General features: G+C 35.3%; 1 protein-coding gene across 16 annotated transcripts in view; it reads left to right on the forward strand.

Annotated features, from left to right (window-relative positions):
• ERC2 (ELKS/RAB6-interacting/CAST family member 2) overlaps positions 1-24,042 on the forward strand; it is a 511,348-nt gene that overhangs the window by 460,449 nt on the left and 26,857 nt on the right. For 3 of the 16 annotated variants that reach the window (XR_005822990.1, XR_005822989.1, XR_005822991.1), the window contains one exon: positions 10,565-10,644. The exons of the other annotated variants lie outside the window; for them this stretch is intronic. The gene's annotated coding sequence lies outside the window, so the exon portion shown is untranslated. The remainder of the gene's footprint in view (positions 1-10,564; positions 10,645-24,042) is intronic. 16 annotated transcript variants of the gene reach the window in all.

Genomic DNA, 24,042 nt, shown 5'->3' on the forward strand with positions numbered 1-24,042 from the left:
CAGAGCCTTCAACATGGAAAATCAAGACAGAAGGAAAGTGTCCTGTCATGTCTCCCTGTGCTTTCATATCCTGTCTCTTCTAACTTTCCTTTTGAAATTTTCTATGTCAGCTATGCAGTTACTTTGTCTACTTCCTTCTACTAAATTTGTTCAGTGAATCTAGACCCCTGAGCTGCAAGTACCATTTTGGTACAAACATAGGCTCTTCTTCTCTTTGTGGGCATCTTAACTTTGCTGTGCAGAATGAGGTACAGTCCCTTTGTCTGTGGTTGTAATATACTTCATTAGTTTCCAGAAGACAATAACTTGCTTTATTCCCATTTTAGAAGGATTAATTATATTCAGAAAAAAAGCACTCAAATAGCAAACAGAAAAGGAAACCAGATGTTGCAGAGTTACTTAACCAGTGTTATTTGCGGACAAATATCTAAGTTACGTGATTTATTTTTTGTGAAACCTGTGGAAGCTGGCTACCGAGTGAATAAAATATCCAAAGTATATATAAAAATGCATTTTACCTGATAGTACCATTCTTTTACTTAACTATTACAGGTAAGTACTTTATCAGTTCTTGGCCAACAAATCTGCAAAAGTATTTGATTAGGATATTAACAGTCTCTAAGGCATGCTGTGTACAGTCATGGATCATAAATAGGTTTTTATTGCATAAGGCACAGTTGCATGTTTCCAACAGTTTCAGTTTTGTGTGCTAATGAAATAGTATAGTGATAAACCTGTGCAAATTTGTTTTTCATGTAGATGCAGAATCTAAAATAATGAATGTTTAGAACAGGCAGATGAATTCATTATCTGAACACAAGTATTTAAACGTATTTCAATGAGAGCAAGCTTCTCTTCTAGAAATGCTGTTCTGTAAAACAGGCACATGGAATTTTTCTTATAGAAATGGTTTGCATAGGCTGTTAAGGAAATATTTGAGAGCATATAGAAACCTGTTTCTATATGTTTTAACTAAATTTCATGCCATTTAGTACCTGTAGGATTTGTAAGATATGTTCTTAAATACTTTGGAAGTACAGAAGCTTCCTGTTCCAGTCCTTAAAGGACAAACAATAACTGTATTGACCCATTCATCATTTCTATGTTCTTGTCATCTTAGAAATCCTGAACTGTGGTATCTCCCTAAATTTGTCTTCCAGCTGTTTTCCTGAGCACTTAGAGTTCATCTTCTGCCAACCACTCCTGTCAAAGATAATATGCGTCAGGTCATTAATAGAAATTTTCTAAGTGACAAATGTTGCAATATTGCAGTTAGTAATATCTCAGCACTTGTATGGCTCTGCCTAGTATTCAGCTTTGGCTAGCTAATTCAAGGAAACGTCTTCTCTCTATTTTGCCATATTTGCTCTTTTAATGTTTTTCATCCTGCATATCAGTCTCTCCTTTCTTGTGGCTTCTAGCGTCTCTTCATTCTCTTCTGTGGTCTTTCTGTTGTGTTCTCCTTTCCCTCTACACCCTTTTCCAGCTGCAATATTCCTTCCAGGTTTTCAGATATCAGCTTCATTTGATTAATTTTTAAGCCTCTCTCTTTTCCCTTCTTTTTCTTTCCTCATTAGTAACATGGTTCTTCAAACTCTTCTCTTCAAAACTTAACCCCTGGCTTTCCTAGGTTATGTAGTCTATCACCAGCCTTTTTATTTTATTTTTTTCCCACTGTTTTTTTTTCCCACTTTTCCAAGAGGCACAGTAATTTTATAACAGTTGCGTTACAGCAGTTTTCATAGTTCTGTTCTGACCTCCCATTTTCCTGTCATTTGGTCCATGCAAGTGCTCAACCTGATGGACTCTGAGCTCAGCAGAGTCAGGGAAAGTATGTAGTTTCTGTCACCAGAGACGGTAATAATCTGTTCCTCTTTTTTTAAAATACCATTTCCTGTTTATGGGAACCCATTATTGCTGACAGTTTATTGCAAAGAGGCATCATTCTTAAATGTACATTTGTGTTAAGAAATTTGTGCACTTTCTTTTACTATATGCAAGAATTTTTGCTTTATATACCTATTTCCCTTGTCTAAAAGTAACTTGCAGAAATGGTGATAAATGTTAAATGGTTCTAGTAAAATTGTTAGTTAATTTCAAAACTGAGTAGAAGCATTGATGTTTTCATTAGATCTCAGCACTGAGGAATGCCCAGCTTTCATCATAACAGAGTTGTTTAGTTCTGTGTAAGCCTAAATACTTTGCCCTTGAGAGATATCTTACTGTCACCTGCTCCTAATAGTGGAAAGCTATTTTTTCAGCCCAAGGTTTTTGTTTTGTTTTAGAAAGGAATCTTTTTCTTTTCTTACTCTTTAGCAGACATCTTTGATGTGGGACAGAATCTATTTGATGTAAAATAAGTCAAAGCCTGAGATACTGTTAAACATCCCTTTAGTTGAAATAATCCAATTCTAGATAAGTAACTCAAATCTTCTCATTCCTGAACTTGTTCTCTATTTCTCTGTTAAACAGATACCTAGATTTCCAGGCAAACAGTTCTACTGGCTGCATCATGAGCTTCTAATAGCTAGCACTTTGTTGATGAATAAAAATGTAGTGGTAGGTAAAGTTATTTAAAACATTCTCTCAATATAAATATCTAAGAATATTTAATCTTGAATTACAGATACATCAATCACAGACAGTAAATTAATGCTGTTTAGCGCAAAGTAGAATTAAAAAACCTAAATGTTTCTCGTCTCTGCTAAACAATTAGCAGAATCAATTTAACTCAGAATGTCAGAAGACCTTTAAAGCTGTATTGGGTAAATACAGTCTGGATTTATTTGGGTGTAAATAAGAATGGCTGTCACATTCACCAAGCTACAGTTGGCTTATACCTAAATAGCTTTTTTTTTTTTTCCTTAAATAATGCCCTGTTTATCTTTAAAGGGCACACAGATGTAGGGCCAAATCAGATTTTGCTTGAAAGGAAGGAAGGAATGCATAAATAAATGCATTAGTACCTAGTTCAAGCATATTGTTTTAAACTCTGTGGGGCTTTTTGAAATAGTGTTTGAGAATATTGCCAAGTTCTTCCAGTAGATATGATTCTTCAGGGTGAAAAAGGAGCAGGAGTCATATTTACAGGACTAAGAAAAACTTTGAAAAGAACCAGATATATAAAGCAGGAAAGAAATCTCAAGGTGTTTTACATTTATTTCCTGTGTCCTTTTACAACCAAGAAACCGCAGCCCCTACAGAAATCTCATGGAAGCCTTGGGTATATGGCATCTCTGAAAGTCCTACAGTATGCATCTCAAAACAGAAAAAGAATGGCTACAGGTATTTTTTAATATCTGTGAATATTCTGTCTGGGAACCTATGGAAGACCAAGAGTTGGCATCTTACCCAAGTCATTCTCATCAGCTGGCAGCAAGGTACTGCACTGCACCGTATGTGCTTCAACCCCATTGATATAAAAAGCTTCCAGGCCCTATCTCTAAAACTGGCCTCTCAAATACATTTCTGTTATGTCATGCACTACATTATGCCTAGTTTTGAATCTCCTTGGTACTTCCTGTATTTATGCATTCTGTCTCCAAGTCTCCTCTCATGTGGCAGCCTAGCTGGGACTGCCGCATGACAATATGAGTATTATAATCATAGCCTCATACTGTGCACAGAGGAATTTCTTAAATATTTGCCCATTACTCATAACATAGGTGTGAAGATTACAGATAAATGGAAAAAAAATCTTCTGCACACTTCCTTTCTTTGCTTTCATTATCATGTTTCAGAATCATTCATCTGACTTTTTCAAGTGGTACAGTCCTCTTTCATTCTTCTTATTCTGATGGTGCAATGCCCTCTTAGGTAGGGAGCATTTGTGTTTTTTAGAAAGTCTATAGCATTTTTCTGCTTCTCTTCTTCCCCTGAAGTTTTTTTCATTTCCAACACTGTAGGTTCTTCAGGGCTTGGCGTCTTTTTTTTTTGTTTGTTTTTCTTTTAAACAAGAACTAATTCTACTGATAACACATACTGTCCTACTAGAACAGAGCTGGTTCCATGTTTCGGCTGGCCTTTTGATGCAGCATCAGGCACCTAAACATTAGGTGTCTCTTACTGATGCTAGAAAAATGCCAATTAAAGAGAGAGTGATAGATGTGACCTAATTAACAGAACTCTTGACATAGAACTAGAATGTATTAGATTTATCTTTCTGCCTTCCCTCAGGTTCAGATTGAAGAGACAGATATAAGCTGTAAATTGTCACAAACTGCAAAGTGATCTACAGAGCATGTCTCCAGACTAAAAATATCTGTGCTGGATTTGACACAACATAACATGATAATCTGTAATTCTCGGCAGAGATGTAGGACACTCTCACTTGCCTAGTTATCTGAACTAAGCTGCTGTGAAACCACATGTTCATGTCTTTTAACAGGAAGTATAATCAAAAGTCCCACTGAGAGGATACCCGTTTACACCAAAACCTGGATAAGTTACTTGCTGCAGTGCCACAAAGATGAGTAGGAGAAAAAAAAAAAAAAAGGTCGCATGGTTTATTCCATGTTCAAAATACTGATCAGAATGCTAATAAATGAATAGAGATTGATTTTTTTGTATATATGCAAATATACACCGTATGTATGAAAATTATATGGAGGAGAATAATTAACAATAGTAAAATATGCATGACATCTCTTTCTGTTCATAGCATGATTTTTGCTTACAAAAATAGCAGATCTCAAATGTTTATAAGCAAAGTTGATTTTTGTTATGTATTTTTATATAAAAGGAAAGTGTTTACTCAGCGTACTTGTGGACCAGGATATCATATCTTTTTATACTACAGAAATATTTATTTATTTATTTATTTATTATCCTGATAATGTAGATGAATGTTTTTAAAGTAAGGTCTGTATGATTGTATGTGTACTAAACAAGGATGATTAGTATTTCTATGTTTGCATTTCTATGTATATACATATATGTATGTTATTTATTTTATGTATACTAAGCAGTCGTGAGCACTATGCAAAGAGCTGTCTAAACTTGTTTCTATGATCCAGTCCTGTTTACAGCCCCTTGGCAGTATTTTAATGCAAATAAAAAAAATTAAAAAAAAACCCCTCCACTAGAATTAGTTATTTAGCATCATTTTTCACCCTGATGTAGCGATCTAGTAATTTATTTCCCTAATGGACAGCTCTGGACAGGAAATAAGTGTAATGGCCATTACCAGGGTAACAACTGTTGGTTTATTGATTTTTGGACTAGGTTTCTAGAAGCCTAGTCCAAAACTGTCCTCTCCCTGTATTGATTTTTGTGGGATATTCAGATTTCTTAGTATGCTCAGTATTTCTTTTTCTCCTAGTGAGGGTTGATTGTATTTTTCTTTTGTATTTATCTATAGCATTCCCTTGCTCTGTTTTTGCTTTTTCTTATTTATGCGAATCAGAACTTCAACACTTCCCCTTATTATTGCTATTCCTGTAAAGAACATTTCTACATAGACACCCATATAGGAATTTTTCTACCCACTAAAATCTTGCATCTACTAGATCCTGGAATTGAATATCGTTTCATTACAAACAAACAAACGAAAGAATGGAATTTTAAATGGATTTCTAGACTATATGTTTCATCAGTTAGACTCTCAGCAATGAAATATTTGACATATAATTGCTACTGAACATTTATAAGTGTTTTTGATACAGAATGCTCATGCTTGAAATTCATTTATTTGTGTCTATTGTCAAATTTCTATTTAGCCCATGAGTATGTTAAGATTTGGGAGTAATTCAGAATATACTCATTCTTCTTCCTTTCAACAGAAAAATGATTATGAATCGAAGTTGGCTGAGGCTGCCAAATTACTTAGTTAATAATTAAATCAATTTACAACATGACTTAGAAATATCTTTAAAAAGTAGTATTTGAATCATCTAAAGACAGCTTAGAATCTTTTCTAAATGAGGAATGAATTACTGAAGCACTGAAACAATTCCAATCACGAAGCCATCCTTCCCTGCGTTTGTGTTGTTCACAAGAAAAGTATTTGTTACCTGTTTTCAATTTATGTTCTGTATTTCTGTTCTATACCCTCACTTTGGAAACAGAAGATCTGGAAATACCTGATGTCAAGTCTTAATTTTCTTGAAGCTGGCAAAATATTTTTTAGCTCATCATTAATCAGTTAGTAATGATTTGTATTACCTAAAAAATATGAAACTAACTGTTAAGAGAATATCTAAATTATAGAATACAGGAAATTAACTGGTGCATGGGTTGCATTCTTTCTTTCTGGATAAAAGTGTGTAGCATAAATATCAAAGCTCAGTCATGTACGACTTCCAATAAGCATTCTGTCAAATGCACTAATAGGTCTGCTATGCTATGTAAATCCAAGCTGCTGAACAGTTAGTAAACAGCAGTTAGCTAAATGGCATTCTTTTGAAAGCTTTTAAGTTAGCACTACCAGAGGATACATAGTTAATAACAAAAACAGCTGCGTAGACATTCTTGGATGCCATAATTAAACTGATAAATCTGCAGTGACATTTATCTGTCATGAACAGATCTGCTATTAGTGGATTTTTTTCTTTAGTGATCATTTGTATATTTATAGCATCTTGTTGAAGAACGAAACTCTATGCTTAAAAGCCATGTGAATTTTTTATAAGCATAGAAAAGAACTATATTTTTGTTTAGAGTTTTCTTGGAAAGATATTTTCAGACAGAAAAATTGCTAATTTTCTCTAACTTTTTGATAAACTAAATATCTTTACCATAAGAACTGCAACTACTGTTACTTTATCATTGCCAATCCATGCACACAAACAGAAATTTCTTTCAGGAAAAAAAAAAAAAAGACTGCTGTATATATGACCTACTAAATCATTATTGGCAAAAACACGGAATTCTTAGTATTATGGCTTGTGTAGGAGTGTGGTATCTTTCTTTTAGTTCTACAGTTCACCTTTCATTTGAATGGATATAAAAATCTCTGAAGAAAGAACCAGGTTGAGTATTAAATATTCTTTATATTCCAGATCATTTTCAGATGCCAGCTAGATTTTCCAGTCCCTCTGCAATTGAGAACAAATAGACAGAAGTACAGAAGCCATTGCCTTCATATTGTTTTCCCTTCCTGTTGTTAATATCTGTTACTTTGTCTGATTTTAGGTTTGGAACTTTTTTGGGGTGGTTGGGGGAGTGGAGAGAGTTGTGTGCAGTATGTGCAGGTTTCAGTTCCTACTGAATTCCTAACAAAAGCACTTTTCTTTAAAAGTATTGAACTGCTGCCTGCAGATCAGAGGGTCCAGTTCATATCTTGTGTCCTGGAAGCTGTCCAGTTTCCTGAGAGCTTCACTAATTCAAGAAATCTGTTCTGATTTTGAGACCAGTAGGGAACTGCAGTAGCAAATGAGAACTTGGGCCAGTACATGGGGAAATTTAAGATATGCAAAGAACAAATACAAATTAATTTGAGATTAGCTTAGTTACTGCTAACCAAAACCTAATGGAAATATTCCTTGGTTAGGATTGGCCACAGTGATGGTGAATTTTCTGCAAATAGGATGGCTGCTTTTGCTAAAGAGTGCTCGTATCTGGTTATCCAGTGCTCGTATCTGGCTATTTTTGATAGGAGTTTCTACTGTTGCAAAGATAATTTGAAATTAATTTTGATGTAGTAACAACTGTAGTATAGTTTCTAAAGAAATGTGGACAAAAGTTCATTGGATTGTACTGATCTTTTCACTTCCTAATTGATGTATAAATCAGATGGATGAACTGCCATTTTTAACATTTCCCTCTTCTTTAATGATAAATCAGTGTTGCTTTTGGAGAGTTTTTTGTTTGTTTGTTTGTTCGTTTTTTATTTTAGCACTGCATTTTGAGAGGGAGGCTCTCAGTCCATGTATTGTTCATGTTTCCTATTCTGATGCATATTTGACAAATCTTCTTCATTGGTGGTCATTACAAATGATTTTCACTTTCTCCTTGTTATGATATGTAACAAATTAAGGAAGTAAATGCCTTGGGCTAGTTATGTGATGGAAATCTGTAATAACTCATCATGCATGCATGAATGCTATGATCGTGGTTCAGAAAGCCTGTGGAAATTTTGGCCCGAAGTATTTTGGAAAATGTTTCCAAAGTCTGCTGAGCTCTTTTCTTCTTCCAGATTAGTGGTTTCTCTCCGAGTGCAGGTTAACTTTCACATTTTTTCCAGCTCTGCATAAAACTCCTGATTTACTTCAAAATTCACTTTGTGTGAAAGCAGAGCTTTCATTAATTTCTTTAAAAGGATAATATGCGACTATGATATGGTATTGCAAGTACAATTGTTTCATTCTTACGTCTCAAGACATTCACCCGTACAAAGGTGGCATTGTGCCAGTTTCAGGAACATTGATGTGACTTCCAAATGGCAGCCTCCAGGGGAGCAGGAATGCAGCACTGCTTATGCTGGTCCAGAGTGGCTAGAGCCCAGGCAGTACTGCTCTGAGGTGTCACTCAGCAGTGGCCGCTGCTCTATGGCACCAGCAATGCCCTGTGCACTGGTTCAGCTACATGAGACAGGTCTGCCTCTCTTTCTGAGGACTATCAGCATCGCTGCAAGTGTAGACTTTTTTTCAAATTGTTGTGTTCAGGAAAAACAAGACGGCTGCTGTAGCTGGCCTTAGCACGTGAAGCAGAAGGATGAAGATGCAAGTTGCGTTTCCCCAGTGGGAACCCCTTGACAGGAGGCAGGTCTGTGTGACATGCTCTCCTTACTGCAATCACACCACCCCCGGGTCAAGTGGCCCACGTGAATGTCAAGAAAATAACATCAGTGAAATGACGGAAAGCAAATCATCTGGTTTGCCTGTACTTCTAAGAGATTGCTTTGTAAGCAGCGTGACATCTTGCTGTGGGTGTTAAAGTATTTGTGGCATACTGTAAGTGAAGAGTTGTATGTGGATAACACCGCGCCTAAGATCTTGTACCTAAGTACTGCCCCGAACTGTGTCTGGCATCTGTGTGTGTGTGGCTTTCAAACTCTTGTAGAGAAGTGGCTGGACACTCAGCTAAGAGAGAGCTCTGCTTCCTTTTTTTTTCAGGATTCAGTATATGTTACTTGTTTCAGCTTTAGTGTCTTATGGTATATAAAAATTATCATTATACAAGGATAATTAGGAACATTTTTGTTGAAAAATCCAAATTTGTTTCCAAAAGAATGTTTTGAAAGGTGCAGTGCTGTGTGCAAATTCAGGTCAGATTTGGTGAACAGATGTGCACTTTCTTTTAAGAAATGTTTTTGAAAAGTTTTAAACATTTGTTTATTCTATATAGAAATCAAATTCGAATGAATTCATTGACAAGCACAGCAGGTTTTCTATCACAATGTTGAACCTTGTGTGCACTATAGAGCATATAATTCTGCATTTTTTTCTTTTATAATATGCCTAGTTTTACTGCATGTTTGTATTAATTTACATACATTTCATATACATATGGTCTGTCATTTAATTCTCCACTGCGTCATTACACAAGAATGCCAAAGCTGATTCTAATTGTTCAGCAAACTGAAGGAATTTAGGGAGGTTGCCCAGAAATTCAACGTTACTTAAATAAAATACACATGTATTTTAAACCTTTTAACAGACACGTTCTGTGCCATATCCCCTTTACTAATATTAAAATAAGACTTATCAGCACAAGCTGCATAAGGTTGTGCTGCTGGAGCCAAATCCTGGGATCAGCATCCAGGCCACGAGCCTGCAATCAGTTACACTTATGTTGAACCTCATGCACATTTGTCATTCTTTTGAAATCAGCAGGATTATTCACCTCCGAAAGACAAGTGTGTGTGGAACTGATTCTGTGAGCAGACCCTTCATTATTATTGGTTTCATTATGAATCTGAGAACAGGAAGAGGAAAATCTGCACTAGGACCACAAAATTTAGGTCTTAGGGATCATAGTATACAAAACTTAGGTACTCTGTCTGGTAGTCACTGAAAGAGAAAAGGATCACTCAAGCAACATGCATGGTAAGTGGTGGAAGGCATGTTCTGGGGGACAAAAGAGATTATGGAGAACAAGAGAGCTGAAAGTTATTTCATTGGTTCCCTAGCTGAGCTGACCCTTTTGAGGTCCTGTGAAAAATCACAAGCACAACATGAAATGGTAGGAATGGTGGAAGAACAGTAGAATAAGTGTAGAAGGAAATTTTTTTATTTTTTTTAAGGTTCTTAACATCTGGATCTGGTAAATATTTTGATGTTACATTTTCCCAGGCTGGTTAGTTGAACCTGAAGAAGGATATTTTTTGGCTCATCCTAAATGGTAATGTTAATATCATCTAGGAAACATTTGTTTTCCCCAGACATTGCTTTTTACATTGTTCCTGGTTGTGCTGGATGCAGTTTGCAGTGTCATGTCTGCTGTATTTGCAGATTTTTATTTATTTTTTGCTATTAGTGCCAGTATTTAGCAACAGCATTTTAAATGTACGCAGAAGTATGATATTAATGATCTTATTTCCTTCTGTTCTCGATGAGGTTTTGTTTGCAAATTTGGGATTGATTCTCTTAATAATATTCATGCTCTTCCTTCACTCCCCAAATAGAAAACCAATAATAGCTATGAAGACATTAAGACAGACTAAGTGAAATCTTCAGCTACATTATATGAACATAACTGCTGCAGGTAATTAACGCCTTTCATTTTGAGAAATGATTTGAAGCACTTGAGGGAATTTGGAATGATATTTTACATTTTATTCCAACTAGTAATGTAGAAAGGAAATGAAATAAGACTGATTTTATTTTCCATTTTTTGCTGTCTCTCTTCTCTCCCTGTTCTTTCTCTTGTTGAAAAACTATTGTCATTTATGTCATTAAAACATAGAATTATTGCCCCCAGACTTTCAGTGAACCACAGCTGTTGACCTTTTTTGTCAAAAAGCTTTGAATACAAAGCTACATTGGGAACATTTGTAGCCTGTGGACCATGACAGTACTGTAGACTTCTCTCCTGTCCTGACAGAAGAGAGTGCCAGAGGGTGTGCTCACATAGTGACTGCATTATTTTCTGGCAATTGTAGTAAATATTTCCTTGCCTTTGGTTTTTCTGCCTCATCTCAAGTGTACAGTCATCCTTCAAACCTATTATACCACCTTCTGAATACTGTGGCTTTGTCCCTTAGGCTACATAGTCTATTGTTTAAAATGTTTACCAGAGCTGTACAGATATTAAATTAAGCATTGCAGCTTAATGTGGAATGTGTGGATACTTGAAGCTGGATTTAAAAAGTCGTCTTGATTTCCTTGCTGTGTAATAGTATATTACATTGAATGGGAAGGAAAGTTAAATTTTAACCTTTTCTAATACAGGAAGTGCTAATTTTCAGTGGAGGCTTATGAATATTAAATTAAATACTGAATGCTAAGCATGTGAAAAACTCAAGATGTCTTTGCTTAAAATATGCCATAAACTCTTATTTTTCTGGGTGATTAAATTAATCACTTTTCAGTAGTGTACACCAGCTGCTGCATCTGTAAGTAAACCAAGTACTTTCCCACAGTACATGCTGTATATTTCATTCTTGTAGCATTTTATTTTGACAGGTAATCTTTATTCTTCTGCATATGAAATCAAAATTCAGAAGATGAGTAAAAATTAAAGATTAATTACAGTGTGTTTTACAATTTCTGTGAATTTAGATAGGGCCATATTTTTACTGACAAATGCAAAGGCAAATACAAAGCTCCATTTCTAAAATGTACTCTACTCATAGCTACTCATAGCATGAAGGCTCATGTTTGGACCTAATTTCTTTCTTCTCTGTACAGCTGACGTTTCCCCGGTCTTTCTCTTGTGAATGTATGAGAAAAACAGGAAGAGTAGTGGTGGAAGGGAATTCTGCCTTTTTTTTTTCTTAGGATAATTTTTCTCTGTGAAACTTGATCTGTCTTCACTATACTTATGAGATTTTGTGAAAAGAGAAGAAGCAATGTGATGTGAATGCAAAAATCACACCTTTTCAATACAATTCATTAGATTACTCTGCAATTTATATATATATATATATAAACATACCTAAACCCTTTCATAACTGAACTTCCTAAGCATTACCATAATTGTAAGCATACACTTACTCTAAATAGTCTTTTCCCTTAGAGAATAAGCAGGTACTTTTTTTTTTTTTTTTTTTTTTTTTTTTGTATCCTCAGTCAATTCCACTTAGAGGTGCAAGGAACAGAAATTGTACTTGCAATTCAACTGCTATTTTGAAATTATACTTGCATAAGAGAAGCTGCTTTCAGAAAAAAAAAAAAAAAGATTTTTATATGCTTCCCTCCCTTTTCTATAATAGGACAATATGCTTTGAACACAAAGTTCTTCGGTATCCTGAAAATCGAACTTAGGATTAATATTTGAAATATTTTGCATCACAAAAGCCTCAACCTATGAGCAAAATGTGACTTGCAGAGCTCCAGCTTCTGGTTACTCTGGATCCCAGGAATCGATATTAGGGACATGGGTGCTGCAGTGATTAAACAGGAATGTTGTTTGACTCCTCTGCTTTAGGTAGAACCAAAGAACTATAGTAATGTCCAAAAGACTGTATTGAGAGAAGGATGAAGAGCAGGAACAGGCATTGATGATATGACTTAAGATCATTTCACAAAAATTAAGGATAAGCTTTCACCCCAATAAACTTTTCTTCTCAATTAGTGGCAATATTACTGGAAGACCTTTGTGTTGAAACGTCTAGACTTATTTAAAACTAGAATATCTATTTTCAAACTATGTTGTTTTATTTAATACAAGAGCTGTTAGTAGTATATGCGACATATAATATTTTTTTTTCATGTCCATATGCTTTGTAGTCTGCAGTGAATTAACCACATTATAAAAGGCATTCTGCGTTGTCATTTTTTTACTGCTGTCATTACTAGTAGGCCTGTATCTCACCATAAAAGGCTGCATGCTAGTTGCTGAATGCTCCACATGCAGCCTGGAATGCTCCATAACTGCAAGCAGCAAGCTAAGACACCTTGCTGCACAAATGCTGCCTCCACTCATATTTTTTGGACTAGCACATGTGATCATTCAAGTGGCTTAAAAAAAAATAGCATCCGTGCAAATCGTGTAAGTAAAAAAGGTAAATGGCTGAGGATGCACTTCAAAGCGTGGGAATGAGTGATGGGTCTTCAGTGCTGGAACAGTGTGATGGAAAAAGAGGGTAGGAGAATTACGGTAATGGCTCCTTATACTAACTCTGAACAAAGCACTTAAGCTGAGTCAGATTTATGGTGGTGTTTGAGTAGAACAGCTACATTGTTTGCACTCAAATCCATCTTGTTTTCCTAATTTAATATATTGTTATACAAAAGAGAGGTACACATTTTTTCCTTTCTATTGGTGGTTGTCATAGGACATCTATTTTATTTTTGTATTATTCCAGGGAGAACAGCACAACAGAAATTATATCCAGGAATAAAATGCTAATTATATACATAAACTTATATCTAAATTCTTCATAATAGCCTAGGAAACAAAGATAAGGTGTTTTCTGTTGTCAGCGTGGTGATCTTGTCCCTCTTTGTTTTAGCAAATCTCCTAAAATATAAAGCAATTATAATACATAAAAAATTAAAGTGTAATACTGTTACTGGAGGCCAAAGCAGTGAAAGTATGAACTTAGAAAAAGGTTAAAATAGTGAATTGAGGAAACACAAAAAGGAGAGAACTGTGGTTCAGAGAAGCTTGGATCTAGCAAGGGAAGACTATTAGGCTAAATCCAGCAAGGTGCTGGTGCAGTAGTTCTGATCTGCCAGTAACATGCCTTTCATATTGCTGTTTTCTAAATATATTGGTTAGTTAACGTTCATGTCTAGAAAAAAAAAAAAAAAAAGAAAAAATAGAAATCTTAGAATAATAAGAAGGTCCTATCTGTTCACCTTAGTGTTTTTAAAATGAAGTTTAAAGTGGTGACTTATTCTTACTATAAACATTTTTTTTTCCTCCAAAAAATAACCAAATCAACCTGCTTCTTTAAGGCTGTTATTTCATTCAAAGTCTTGATAATCTGGAAAGGATAAACGTCTTCCTGAGCTAAACCGTAAGGTAGCTAAGATGCAGGGATCATTACATCAGCACCTCTTGTCAGAGGCTGCTTTCTCCATGCCCAGGCTGTCCCTTGCTTGGCATCCTTACAAACAAAAAGATTTTTTTTCCAGCTCTTCTGGAAAAGATTTAAAAAAAAAAAAAGGCTTTGAATAAATATCCAATTCCGAACTGCCCACAACTACCACTTGCATCCTCAGATTGCTTTCTGTGACCCAAAAGTGGTTTGCAAGACCTTTTAGCTAGCTCTACTGAGTATGGAAACATTTTGGGGACAAAATCAGGAGTCCGTGAATACCAGTCAGACAATAGGCTGAATTCCTGAGTCTTGCAAAGCCTCAAAAAATGGTACAAGGAGTATATGAAAAGGTGTAAGACAAAGAGTAATCCAAAGCCTGCCATTTATATGAATGCATGCAATAGGAGATATTAAGCATTGCTCTTGATACTTAAGAGCATTGAGACAGATCATTACTTTGATGTGCATTTCATCTTCCAGATCAGATCTTTTCAAGGTAATCTTTATCACCAGATTAAGTAGATTTTCTGAGAAAAGGGATGACTTTATCTAGAGAAAATAAAATGGTTTATTGCTACTATTTAAATTTGTGCAGAAAAAAAAGGTGAAATTTTCAAGGGCATATGTGGTAAATTAAATATATAATCCCACTGACAAATATCCCAGCTCATATATGCCTCTACATTGTGCCCTTGCTGCTCAGAAAATGTTCTCCTTTTTGTCCTAACATTTAGGTTTATCAGGGAATCACTGTGTTGTATTAGTTTTTTACTGTGCTAGTACCAGAAGCACAACAAACCAAAGGTGTTTTTGGAATGAAACTAAAAGAGAATGTATATGTATAATTCAAGATACCGGTTAATCCTTAAGGGGAAAATGTGCAATAACAAAAATAAGAAAATAAGCCTCTTAGTAAGAAATAAGAAAGAACTAGGAACTTATTGACATTTTTTTTCTCCCCATGCAATAGTCTTGAACAAACAAACAAAACAACCACAAAACAACAACAAAACAATTAATTGACCTGTCACAAAGTGGACCAATACGCTGAGACATTTTTAAATTCTTAACATAATTGAAATCAGTATCTATATAAGTTGCCAAAATAAAATACAAGCATGACAGATTAATAATATCAGCAAAAGAACATATTTGAACACATTAGATGCAAAAACATTGGAAACTATTCATCTGACTTAATTGTAATCTTTTGCCAAAAACATTAATGCAATACCTTTGAAGAGTAATTGGTATAAAGAATATCCTCAAAGAGGAGCATTTCCACATGCCTAGGCTTTATTTTGCCCTCATTAAACTGTATTCTGAGTTGAGTATTTCCTGTCTAAAGCATAAGGATTATTCTTCTGCAAACATATTAACTTTTGAGCTTTATCACGTTATGCTTCCCAATGCCTTTTCCAGATGCTGATTAGTTAATTATAATCAAAGAGGACTTTTCGGTCCTTTAATGTCAGGTCTACCTTTGTCCTTTGTTTAATCAGACAGGTTTGGAAGCTCATTCTGGTCACCCTGTTCATCAGGAGATGGCTTTCAGGCTGCATAAGAACCAGCATGTACAATGTAGTTAAAGTTTAATACAACCATGAATTAAGGACTGAAGAATGGTAAGAATGGAAGGAGGCCTTGTGCAGGACTGTCATCTACCTTATTTTTAGTCCCAAGTATAAAACTTTCACTGGAGGAACAACAGGAGAAAACTATATTAGTTTATCATCGTATTCAATTCTGAATGATCCCATCTTAAATTCTTTGTCTGCAACTTTGAATTGATAAGTTTTTTTGAGGTATGACTTACCTATATGTGCATCATGATGAATCCTTGGTCTTTAGCTAGTCTAATTGGATAAAATCAATGTTGATTTTATTAATTTGTATCATAATCAAATGAACTGATGTCATTGTCTATGAACTGAATTTATTTCCTCATGAGCTCAAGATCAACCAGATGCTTAGAAGTCAAGATGTTGTCACAAAATGGAAGATATATTCAAATAAAGTAGACTTACTATCTCTCTCTCCCTCTCCCCCAACATCCCCTTTTCCCCACCCCAGTTATCTCATGAACTTTGCTTCTCACCGTAAATTTGTCTGATACTGACATTTTCAAGATAGTAAGTCTAGACTTTTGGAAACTCTGGAGACTAATGAAAAAGTCATTGAGGTGGTTCTTAAGTGTCTTGGGCAGCATTCCCAGGGCACCTTTGACAATCAGTGTTACTTTAGTATTTTCCCTCCACATTTAGAGGTCTTCTTTATTAACTTCTGCCTGCGGCTAATCTTATGGACAAGCAAATGTTTATGATAGAGATATTTTGGGTTTATGATCCAGTAGGATGTTTCATTAACTTCTTGTGGCTTCTCCAGTCCAAATAAGCGTTAAGCATCTTTGCTTTTACCATTTTTTTGTGAGCTGATCATTCCTATTCCTGGGGAGATAATGCTGGCCACGCAAAGATCAGTGGAGGAGTGGAGGATGTTGGGTATTTGATTTTGCCTAGTATTAAGGATTCACTAGTGGCAGATACCATATGCTCTCTGTATGTGTGATATGATTTTTGCCCTCACAAGAGGGCAGTTAATCCAGGTGCTAGGCATCTTTTGCAAACTAATTAATGAATGTACTTTTGAAGAGGTGAAGAAATACTGCGTATGACAGGATTATTCTCAATTTGGCAAAGTCATGTTTCCATTACTGAACTTGAATTGATTGTTTAAATAAGAATTATTATAATACTGAATATTTACATCCCAATTCTAATTTCCAATGATCACTGAAATCGGGTAATGTAAAGATGTCTTATTTTCAAAACCTATCAGCTCAAGTGATTTTAACAAAATTTTCAACACTGTAGTACACTTGCTTTGCTTCTGCTATTATGTATTGACTCTATTTTGCCTATGTTATACATAGTAGGCTTTAGTGGATTTATAAAGATATTTTAAAGGCATATTTGAGTGTCATTCTGTAATCAAGTCACTGGTGCAAAGAGATTTGGTTCACAGAGGTTCAGAAGTGCCTGACCGCACACCAACCTGCTGGCAGAAAATGCTGTATCAGCATAGCACCTCTTGACACTTGCTGAGCTGAGAGCTGGGTGCTGCTGTACGCACTGAGAAACCCCTCTGGCATCAATTACTCTCACTCAGACATCACATAAATGTAGTTTTCTGTTTGGTGGATTCTGAAGATCACAGCTGCTCTGTCCTGCCCCAAAGTTTGTGTTGTTACTGCTGCTTGTGCCCATGTGCAATGCTGCTGTAAAGCCAGAAGGTATATTTCATTCTGTCTGTCTCTTCACAGTTTCTCTGTCCCATCTTTGTTAAGAAATAGCTCTTCCACTATAAGAACAAATTTCCACTTTCTGCCCATAATCCCAACACATACAACCAACTGCAATCTCAATCTTTTTATTGGCCAGATTAAACCATTGGGTTATTCCATGAAAAAATATGATTATAACCATGTCCATACATAAGTACCATCAAAAAGCATCAAATTGCTTACATTTAATGTTTGTAGAAAAGATTTTAATCCTTTTGCAAATTATTTGCTTGATAGCCACTTGGATTAAATAGCTATAGTCCCACTAAAATCAGCATAGCCATGCTCACTTACATTTTCTCTACTGTCAGACTTGTATTCTCATTTAGCCCAGTCAGCACTAAGAAACTTGTGTAATAGCTTTGATGCATCTATCTTTGTCAGTTTTCAGCTAGTCTTTTCTGATACATCAGTTCCTGTTGGATATGGTGTACCCATGTGTTTCTTTGACCTTTCTTGGGAGGTTGATAAATGTGTTTTTAAGCATCCGTAAGTGAATTGTAATATATGCTAAAATTATATTTTTGCAATATTTCTGCCAAAACGAACTACAGTGGATGGCTTGTGTCCACATTGCATTGGAATGTGCATGCTCATAAAATTTTACACTGGACATTTGACATCTTGCCAACATTCATTTGCTATCACATCACCATCATTTCCTACTTTAAACGTATTAGTACCAAGTGCATATATAAGCATAGTTGTATGCTCCTTAGAATATTATATATTCAGAGGGGAGGGAAAGATGAAGCCAGAAAGAACATATGAAGGTTGGCTTAAAGAGCTATATTAATGCTTGAACTTATTTCATCCTGCATTACACGACTGTATGAGACAATATATATATATATATATAAAAGAAACTTTCTGGTATTGAAGCTATGTGGGAAAAGTTACCAACTTTTGTTTTATTAAGTTGAGGAAAGTTTTTGCCCATTAGAAGTCAGAGTTATTATGTCTTCATTAATATGTACATAAGCTGTAGTCCAGGAAATTACAGGTCAGAGGGCCCTGTGTTGTCTGAAAAATACAATGAAAGGAACTGTTTTCATGAAAATTCTTATTTAAGCAGTATTCCTTCTTTTAAATGGAATTATAATTAGCTAATGTAAAGGAATATTGTAAAGGCAAATTATATATCTCCTACTTCTGTTATGGATCTCTTCTTAGTTTCTGCATCAGAATAGAGTACCAAAATTTGTATTTTGCTTAAATTTCACATTTTTAATTCACTCATTTGTGAGGATTAATTATGAGACTGTTTACTCTTGTTTTTGTTATTAATGTATTAGATAACCTGGTCTTTTTTTCATAATGCTGTTACATTTGGGATCACAGCACAGGTTAGGGTCTAGCAATACAACATCATTTGAATTACTATTTATGTGTTATATATATATATGTATGTATATTTACGTGTCAAGTGACTTTCCAAAATCTTTATATATACATATAAAACGTATAAACCTATACTCTGAGCCCTATTAAGTGATGCTGTGTTCAAAAGAAAGTATTTCTATTACCTGATCTTCTAGGTTTGTAATGTGGGAAATCTGCATACACCCACATGTTCATACCAATAAAACTGTTTATAAAAACAAGGCTCTGCCCCTTCAGCTGATAGGAGGATCCGGTGGTCGTCTCTAGAGATGTAGATTTTTGTCAACAAGATGACCTTTGAAGAAGATGGACTGGTAAGCTGTGATATGCGGGAAAGGGAAAAATGGAATCAGAGAGGAAAGCATATGAAGTTAAGAGAAGGGAAAGATTTCTCTTAGTTTGAAATAAAAAGAAATTACAGAGGGAGAGAAATGCAAGAGGGAATATCAGAGGGAGGAATGGATGATCTCAGAAGCTTCAGATTGTTCTTAAATTGTCCACATTTTTGGACTTTACCTGAACCATCTAGGTTTTTATATTGATTTTCTATATTACATCTGTATGAACTTATGCTATAAGAAACAGAAGTACTTGAAAGAAAATGAACAAACAAGTCTGGTCTTTATTAGTAATAGAAAACAAAGGACTAAAGCAAAATTAATCCCCTTTGTAACCATATAAAGTTAAGAGGTACAGTGTTATGAGACAAACAGCAGAAAAATTACATCTGAAGTCTGTAATAAGATTTACAGCATTATATTTTAAGGAGCTTAAACCCATATGTATGAATGCTTTGCATTTTATTTGAATCTTGTGAAAAGTTGTCATTTTCCAGGATTTCTCTACTTTAGGACTAATACTTATAGAAAATTACAACTTGTTGCTGTGCAGACTGTTCAAGATTTCATTTTGACCTGGCTGCTGCTGGGGTTGGCTGCTTAATTACATTTAGTTTGTGACATTTAGTCACTCTCTGCTTAAAAGATAAATGTCATGTGTCATTTCATGAGAGAGTATGCATTTCACCTTGAATGTTCTGCTATTGATCTACCGCTAAAAATAGAAAAGCTTCTTATAATGATCTTAGCTAATTTGAATCTTTTGTAAGATTGAACTGATTGGATGCACAATCAAAGGGATTGTAAGAAAAAGAATGGAATATTTGGTGCTGTTGTTTCTTCTGAAACTTGTGAGATTGAAGAGAAAATGTTACATTCCTTATAGCATCATTTTTGGGCAGAAGCTTCTTGCTACATCTTGCTGTGAAAATGTATTGATCTCACTCCTCTCTGTGGGTTCTCACTCAGCCATCAGGACATAGCAAATTTGTGCTGGCATCACATCTGCAGCCCAATCCCTCTATCTAACACAATAGCATCTGGAGTAACACATAGGACATTGACAAACTATCAAGTGCCATATATTACCATAGAGTTCCAAGTGTTCTCATTTTCCCTCTTTGTGATTTTCTTTAAAACAACTACCACCACCAACAACAAAACACACAAACACACAAAAACAATAGCATTCTGTCAAAAATAACGACTAAAATTCTGAGGTTGGTACTAATATGTGGGAGGGTACAAGTCTTCTAAAACTCATATGGCCTAAAGCAAACTCTAGATCTTGATTAAGAGTTATGTAAGTGAAATTGGTATCTTCTTTCTTCAGTTTATTTTTGTAAATAAATAAAATCGCTGTGGGCTGTTCTAACAGTGAGACATATTCATGTTAGGAATACCATCTGTATTATGTGTTTTTTAGTATATGGGTGGGTAACAGTAAATATTATGTAACTGTTAAGATTTGGATAAAAAACAGTGTCTTGCTATCCCCTTGATAGCCTCTCATCCCCTGAGGTACTGAACGCTCATTTTCCATAGTAATCATTCAGCCCTTTGTTTTCATCAAATGATTGCATCAGATAATACATTTTAGTTTACGTAGCCTAGAACTGGTAATCCCAAGAGATTAATAAGATTATAAATGTAACTAAAATTAATGAAGTTTAATTAAGAAAAAGGATTAACATGGCAATATTTTCTTCTTGTTGTCAGTCAATCAAATGAATATGCAATGCAGAACCTAACCCAGCATGATGTAGAAACACTTCAGAATTTCAAAACTTCCCGAGGCGAAAAAGTTTTACATTGAAATTGTGAATGTGTAAAATAGAATGAAGAATCTATATCCACTGCATTAATTCCATGCCCATTGCATTTTAAAACAAACTACAGTTAAAAATATAAAATAATATCAGATATAATGCATGAATAATCCAAACATGTGGCATGAATAAATTGATTTGAACCAATCATTTAACATGTAATTCATCTGCAAAGAATTCCTGATGATGGAATTCCTGGACTGTCATTTTCAAAAAAAGCAGTGTTGATTAGCAGAGATCCAAGACCATTTTTTTTTTCTGACTTTTCACTTGATATTGTTTTGTTTTGTCAGAATAAATTTCCATACCTATCTTTGAAGTAAAGCATTGACTCTCTGTCTTCCAGAGATCTTCTTTAACCTTGTTCTAAACAAAGTTCATTGTACTCTGTTTAATCTTGCTAGGAATGCAGCTTTCAAGGTCAATTGTTGTCCATTTGGAGCTGTGGACAATAGAAAATAAAAATGTGTTAGTTTATCCATTACATTTTCCTACTGGTGATAACTTCTCCCTAAGCAGTGTTTGCTGCCATCATGCTCCTGAATCTCTTAATTTTGGATAATAACTAGCTTTCAGATTGTCACAACAACAGATTGTCAGTGTATGCAAGACTAGAATTAAAAATATAAAATAAGAAAGTTTTTCTTCAAGTTAGGCCTTAATTTTTAACTGGACTGTGTTCTAAGTGACTAATTTATGTTAATTAAGAACCTGCATTTGGGGAAGAACTGCATTGCAGGGAGTGAGGCTATGTAGTCTAACAGTTCTGGCAGTGAGTGGGCCATTATTCTGCTGTAAGAGGTAGAACGTCCTGCTTCACCTCTCCGTCTTTTCTGTTTTTTTCCGGTCTTTATTTGTCTTATCTGCCTAGAATGTTTTCCAGTATGCTTGTACAGCCATTTCAATACTATTTATAATACAAATTTATGATAACAATAGAGTTAGTTACAGATCTGTCCTCCCTTTGGAATAAATATTCCTCTCCCTCTCAGTCCCACTGAACAGTGAAAATCTGAAAAGGCTCACATAAGCATGGCAATGTATCGTGCTGCTGACTTTAAGATAAATAATAAGCAAACAAACATGTCTTTGTCTGACAAGTTTTGTCTTGGGCACACCCACTTATCCCTCATCAACCAAGATAAATTGCTTCAGAGGGAGGACTTCCATGTTCACAGAAGGAATGCAGAAATTCTTTCTATTTTGTACATGCTTGGCGCCTTTCCTTTGTTATCAGTTTCATGTCCTCTTTCTGTTTTAAAGCTCTGCTTGGGAAAGGAGGTTATAAATATTAAAGCTCTGCACAGTTTCTTAAGAATGATTTGGGATTTTTTGTTTTGTCTTAAATATTCTTTGCTTCTGCTATTTTTACCTCAAAGCTATCCTTCCTCATCCAGGCAATGTATTTTTAGCTTGTCCTGATAGTTGAAAAGATTTTCATTAATTGGACAGAGATTACTTCTGGCTTTTTTCTTTTCCAATTCTGTTGTAATATTGCCAGCACTGAGAAACACACACTTAGAGCAGATCTTGCAAATATTATATGAAAGATATAGAATTTATATTTTGGAAGTATTTTAATGAATCCCCTTCCATAAACAGCAAGAGTTTTTTAAGCACTGTAATGTGTGTCTTACGTTGGACTTTGTGAAGAAAAATCCAAAGTCTTTGTTCATAATTTCATAGGACTTTGTAACTAAAATTTTAATGTGATCAGGCTGTGGTTGATACAGTTTCTGTATCATGGCAGACAACACAAATATGTTTCTGGCATGGCTCGAATTAGATTAGAAATTCTATTTTCCCTCTCATAAACATTTACAGTAGTTATTGACACATACTTGAAAGGCCAGGATTTTGACTTTTAACTAGGGGTATATATATACCTCTAGCTGTAGGCCCCATTTTAGCTCAGGTTCCCTTTCCCACTGTTCTAGAAAAATAAAAATTATGTAAAGAACTTTTCCACATAAGATTTTCCATATTTCCCTACATTTTATTTGCATGGGTTTTAAGTAGTCTAAATAGACCCTTTTCTTTGATGTGTGAGGGTAATGGACGGATCCCTCTGTCAATTCCCACAATCACCCAAGCTCTGTCAGGGAGCAGTGGGAAAGGATATGGAGTTAGCAATAAAAGAAAGAGTCCAAGTGCAATGCAAAAAGGAAAAGAATACTTTCTGTAATTAGAAGGTCTGTAAATTACTGTAGCCCTTGGGTCAGTGTCCCTACAGTTAAACAATATTTTTGCACCATTTAAGTAGCTACTTATTAAAACCATGTAGATGCTTGAACAAGCAAGCTGTCATTTTACCCTGATATGTGTACCTTCTCCCGAGGAGGGAAGGCAAATGTGCATTGATAAGAATACAAATACTTTTTAAAGGGTAGATTCCCACATACACAGCCCTTCTCCATTAAAGGCACATTGTCAGGTGAACTTTGCAGACTTTAGGACCAAATATTTGTGTCTCAGAGCTGCTGACTCCTACAGAAAAAAAAGTCCACAAGAAATATGGAAATTTTCCATGTAGGTTACTTCTCTTATTTATTTATTTGTGGTTTTGCTTGTAATGCAGCAGGAGTGGTTTTCCCTTGTGAAATGAGTAGTGAGCTCTGCAGAGCTCATAGGGGATCCTCTGGAGCCACAAAGCTTTCTTCAGGCTGATCAGAGCTTCTGCCCTTCAGTCTTCCCTCTTTCAGTTTCTCAAGCACAGAGAAGAGGGAAGGATTTGGATTTGCTCAGCAATGGTAATTTGCTCATGGTTTAATTAATCCTCAACTGCGTTCACTTTTTGGCAGACTTCCAGTGGAGTTCAGCAAGGATGGTGGCTATCACTCATGCCTGTACCTGCCTTCTTCCTCTTCCAGAACTGGGGAGGTTTCTGTGCAGGTTCAGAAATGGCAGTGACATCCATCAGCCCTCTTTGAATGTGAATGTACCTCGACACAGTGGGACCCTCATGTACAAATTATGCAGTCTGCCTTTGTTTAACACACTGGGTTAAACTCTGTTTTTCTTCTAAAGCAGTCTCCTCTCTTCAATTGCCCAGGGTGTTTT

Source organism: Cygnus olor, chromosome 10 (assembly GCF_009769625.2).
Source record: "Cygnus olor isolate bCygOlo1 chromosome 10, bCygOlo1.pri.v2, whole genome shotgun sequence".
In the NCBI taxonomy this organism is placed as follows: domain Eukaryota; kingdom Metazoa; phylum Chordata; class Aves; order Anseriformes; family Anatidae; genus Cygnus; species Cygnus olor.